Here is a 6,000-nt window from a genome sequence, read left to right on the forward strand (position 1 = left end):
GAAACTTAATATCTGCAACAGAGTGTTTAGTAGCAAAGCAATATGATAGTAGTGCTAATGGTAGCAAAAGTAATATTTTTTGTTTTATAGTGATTGTAACAGTAGCAACGGAAAAGTAAATAAGCGAAGAACAATATGTGAAAAGCTCGTAGGCAATGGATCAGTGATGGATAATTATGTCAGATGCGATTCCTCATGCAATGGTTATAACATAGGGTGACACAGAACTAGCTCCAGTTCATCAATGTAATGTAGACATGTATTCCGAATATAGCCATACGTGCTTATGGAAAAGAACTTGCATGACATATTTTGTCCTACTCTCCCGTGGCAGCGGGGTCTTATTGGAAACTAAGGGATATTAAGGCCTCCTTTTAATAGAGTACCGGACCAAAGCATTAACACTTAGTGAATACATTAACTCCTCAAAGTACGGTCATTACCGGTAAGTATCCCGATTATTGTCACTTCGGGGTTAACGGATCATAACACATAATAGGTGACTATAGACTTGCAAGATAGGATCAAGAACTCACATATTTTCATGAAAACATAATAGGTTCAGATCTGAAATCATGGCACTCGGGCCCTAGTGACAAGCATTAAGCATAGCAAAGTCATAGCAACATCAATCTTAGATCATAGTGGATACTAGGGATCAAACCCTAACAAAACTAACTCGATTACATGATAAATCTCAGACAACCCATCACCGTCCAGCAAGCCTACGATGGAATTACTCATGCACGGCGCTAAGCATCATGAAATTGGTGATGGAGGAAGGTTGATGATGACGATGGCGACGGATTCCCCTCTTCGGAGCCCCGAACGGACTCCAGATCAGCCCTCCCAAGAGAGTTTAGGGCTTGGCGGCGGCTCCGTATCGTAAAACGTGATGAATCCTTTTCTTTGATTTTTTTTCTCCCCGAAAGTGAATATATGGAGTCAAGATGGACGTCGGTGGAGCATCAGGCGGCCCACGAGGCAGGGGCGCGCCCAGGGGGGTAGGCGCGCCCCCACCCTCGTGGACAGGGTGTGGGCCCCTGACATGGATATTTCTGCTAGTATTTTTATATATTCCAAAAATAATGTCCTTCCAGGTCATTCTGAGAACTTTTATTTCTGCACAAAAATAACACCATGGCAATTCTGCTGAAAACAGTGTCATTCCGGGTTAGTTCCATTCAAATCATGCAAGTTAGAGTCCAAAACAAGGGCAAAAGTGTTTGGAAAAGTAGATACGACCGAGACGTATCAGTGCTTCGGCGAAGCCCTACGCCGGTAACTTCATCATCTCAATCGCCACGCCGTCGTGCTAACAGAACTCTCCCTCGTCCTCAACTAGATCAAGAGCTCGAGGGATGTCATCATACCAAACGTGTGCTGAACACGGAGGTGCCATACGTTCGGTACTTGGATCGGTTGGATTGTGAAGGCGTTCGACTACGTCAACCGCGTTACTAAACGCTTCCGCTTTCGGTCTACGAGGGTACGTAGACACACTCTCCCTCTCTCGTTGCTATGCATCTCCTAGATAGATCTTGCGTGATCGTAGGAATTTTTTTGAAATACTGTGTTCCCCAACAGTGGCATCCGAGCCAGGTCTATGCGTAGATATTATATGCATGAATAGAACACAAAGAGTTGTGGGCGATAATAGTCATACTGCTTTCTAGCAACATCTTACTTTGATTCGGCGGTATTGTTGGATGAAGCGGCCTAGATTGACATTACATGACCGCGTTCATGAGACTAGTTCTACCGACGTGCTTCGCACACAGGTGGCTAGCGGGTGTCTGTTTCTCCAACTTTAGTTGAATTGAGTTTGACTATGCCCGGTCCTTGTTGAAGGTTAAAACAACACACTTGATGAAAAATCATTGTGGTTTTGATGCGTAGGTAAGAACGGTTCTTGCTAGAAGCCCGTAGCAGCCACGTAAAACTTGCAACAACAAAGTAGAGGACGTCTAACTTGTTTTTGCAGGGCATGTTGTGATGTGATATGGTCAAGACGTGATGAGATATAAATTGTTGTATGAGATGATCATGTCTTGTAATAGTTATCGACAACTGGCAGGAGCCATATGGTTGTCGCTTTATTGTATGAAATGCAATCGCCATGTAATTGCTTTACTTTATCACTAAGCGGCAGCGATAGTCGTAGAAGCAATAGTTACCGAGAGGACAACGATGCTACGATGGAGATCAAGGTGTCAAGCCGGTGACGATGGTGATCATGACGGTGCTTTGGAGATGGAGATCAAAGGCACAAGATGATGATGGCCATATCATATCACTTATTTTGATTGCATGTGATGTTTATCTTTTATGCATCTTATTTTGCTTAGTACGGCGTGTAACATCCCAAAATTCTAAATTTTGGAATGTTATATTAAATAAATAATGATGCTTGTTTGTTTGATTGTGGTCTGGTTGCTTGTGTGAAATTGAGTGAAATTTGAAACTTTTTGAAAGTTGAATGAGAGGGAATGAAATGACTTTCCCAAACTTTCACCTTGCATTTATGATCTCCATGAATTCAAATTCATTTCATCACAAAACCCTAGAGTGAAGATGATATGACTCTTCCATTTAAATAAATGAAAAGGGTTTTGAAAAGATTTGAATTCCATATGAAAATAATTAAAATTCGAAACTTTATGCAACTCAATGATTTTCACGAGAGAAGATAAAATGACTTCTTCAAATTATATGAAATATGAGTTGGAAGTTTAAAATAGTAAAATTGAAAGTCGCTTTGAAGGTATTTTGAAACCCCTTTCAATTTAGGAGTTATTTGCCTTTTATTCAAATTATTTTTCTCCTAAAAATAAATAAATGGAAATAAGGGTAAAATGATTCCCTTCAATAAAAAATTAGGAGAAAATAAATTTGAAATCATTTTGGGTATTTTAAAAATGATTTTTGTTGGGTTTTATTGCAATAGTAGCACTGTTTGCTTTATGTAAATTTTTTGTAGATATTATTTGTATCTTCAATTATGTTCACGTTTTAGGATTTCTTTTTCTGAAATTTTTGATATATTATATGCCTATAAAATATGCCTTTTTTATTTGTGTTTTTGTTTTGTTTTCTGTGTTTTATGTAAACAAAACATTTCGGCCGAAGCCCAGACGCTAGCCGCCGGCCCACCTTGCCGAATCGGCCCATGGCCACCTCCCTGCGCCGAAGCACTTCGCCTCGGTCACCCGCTGCTCGATCACCTGCCCTCTCCCGCTGACCGCTGGACCCTACCCCTCTTCTTCTTCCTCTCCACGTAATGCCAAGCCAGAGCGCGCCCGCGCCGCCGCCGAATCCCGATCTTCTCGGGATCACGCTCCCGAGCTTTCCCCTTGCGCACGCCTATGCCCTATAAATACCTACACCCTTCCTCTCTCGATCCCCCTAAAACCCTACTCCCAAAGCCCACCACAGCCACCGTCGTCGCCAAACGCATCTCGCCGCCGCCGCTTCGGTTCGCCACCGCTTCTGCCACCGGTGAGCACCCCCCTTGACTCCAAGATCCACCCCACGAACCGCCTCATCCTCCCACAACCCCCTGACATATTTTTGAACTTCCTCGATGCCTACAGGAAGCCGCCCGAGCACCGCCGCTCTTTGCCAGAGATGCAGCTCACTAGGACCCCGCCGTCGACGCCCCGGCCGTTTCCGTCGTCCCCGAGCCACATCAACATCACCACCGCCTCCGCAACATTCCGCCGCATCACCCCGACATCTTCGCTGACCTCCCCGACCCCCGGAGCCGCCGTGCCGTCCATGCCCGAGCCGCCGTCGTCTGTCGCCATCGTCGCAACCGTGGTGAGTCGCCGGAGCCGCTCCCCGCCGTCCGATCTGCTATCCATGGCCTAGATTAGATCACACGAAGAGTTTTTTTAGTAAATTGGTTTAGTTTCGGGTTTTTTCGGTTAGGTTGGTTTATTTTAAGTTGTGGTTTTGTTAGACCGGCTGCGTGGTTTATTCTGTTTAGCCGTGGGCGCATTTTAGTTAGTGTTCGCCTGAGCGTTAGATAGGCCCAGTAGCGCTTGTTTTTTTAGTTTTTGTTTTTAAAACAGAATAGTTCTGTTCTGGTAAAGTCTATATTTTTTAGGTTGTTTAATATTTTTAGTTGATTCTTTTTTTGTTAGTTTACAAATTTCTTGTAGTTTCTGTAGAAAATAGATTCGGCCATGTTTAAGCTTATAAAAATAGTTTTAGTCAGATTAGTATTTCTACTATAAATTGAGCTAGAATTAATATTTTTAGGTGATTCTTTTTGCCACTTCTTAGTTGTGACCTAGCCTAGCTGTAGAAACTTGTTGGGGGTATTTGTAGATTGTATTAAAATTAGTTTTAGTTGAAATCAAGCTTTTCCAGTTTTATTTAGCTTCTGCTGCTTCCTGGTGTTCTAGTTATTATAGAATTTTAATTTACCCCTATTATAATTTATTTTAGATTAGTTTCTATAGTTACAGAGGGTGAACATTTATTTTCAGCAAAATAAAAAGGTTTATTTTATTTTCTTATTAGTTTTGTTTTAGGTATAACCGGAGTTCTATAATCGATATTGATGTGATTCTTTTTGCACCTAGTTTATATGTTGTTTTCCTTTATGTTAGTTAGCAAAACCCTTCTTTTGGTTCTGTTAAGAAAAGTGTTAGTAGGATAAAACTATTTCTTTGTTGTTGCTTGAAGTGATGAAAACCTTGATTTTGTTTTCCTCGAGTTTTCTTTGGGATTGGTTTGAGTTTTATTATTGAGTTTCCTTATTGTTTTGATTGTTATTTTGAGTGGTAGAATGATTGCTTATGTGAATGCCATGTTTATTATTATAGATTTCATCGGAGAGTTGCGTATAGTCTTATCAAGTTTCTGAGAGCGTTATTATTCTTCATCAAGTAATACCAGGCAAGTTCACTTGACCATGTTCTCCATACCTATGTTTATTTGCATGTAGTAGCACCCTTTCAACAATCTCTCCAGTAGTGTTATTGAATCTTGTAGTTGAGTAGAATGCATAAGGTAGAAACCCATCCCCCTGTTACCAAACCCGGGACATTACATAGTTTTAACGCTATGCTATAGTAGACGGGGTTTGGTATGAGTGCATGAGAGTGGTGTGAAGAAGGAGGACTCTACGTCAATGGCGACAACTTCATGATGGCACCGGCAAGGACTGCATCTTCAGGACTCCTCAAGATTTCGAGACTCGAGACAAGAATTCAACACACATTACTGGGTGAAGGACGGTTGACGGGCACCCTGGAGAAACCAGTGGTTGGCCGAGATGCATGGAGAAGCGCCATGACATCTTGCGGAAAGCTTCACCCAGATTCAAAGAGACGGAAGAATACTTCATGCCCGGAAGCTCACCTGTAAAACCGCAAGTCACTATGGGCTCTGGCTTGGTTGACCTTAGTTGTGACTCTGGCTGGGACGGTGCTAGCAGATGTAGAACTACGGTAGGATTGGATGAGCACCGGACAGTGGTCAGAGGAACTCTTCGGAAGACCATGTTTCGGTCATCTTGTTCTCAAACACCCTGAAGTGCGAGAATGCAAGGAGCGGGATCAAATCTTGCAGGTAAAGTGCACAAACCTCTGCAGAGGGTTCAAACCTAATCGATTAGCCGTGTCCCCGGTTATGGAGAATTTGAGCCTCTGGACTTGGATCTATGTCGGAACTCTCAACACCGGACTACTAAATTAATTGTGGGCAACTTATGATGATTTGGGTATGAGACATCGGTTGGCGGAACCATGTCATGATAGAAAACTCCGTAGTACAAACTCCTGATATTCCTTTGTTGTAGGGAAAATAAAACTAGCTTTTACGCAAACAAAACTCAGACCCAGAGCCACAAAGCCATATTGCATATAGAATTGTTTTATCAATCTGCTTTCTCTTATTGTGATCTTGCCGATACATTCAATGTACTGACCTACGCGGCTGCAACGTCTCATGTTGCAGATATTTCCTCGATGAGTAAGAGTTATGATACAG

The sequence above is a fragment of the Triticum urartu genome, chromosome 3, assembly GCF_003073215.2.
Source record: "Triticum urartu cultivar G1812 chromosome 3, Tu2.1, whole genome shotgun sequence".
In the NCBI taxonomy this organism is placed as follows: domain Eukaryota; kingdom Viridiplantae; phylum Streptophyta; class Magnoliopsida; order Poales; family Poaceae; genus Triticum; species Triticum urartu.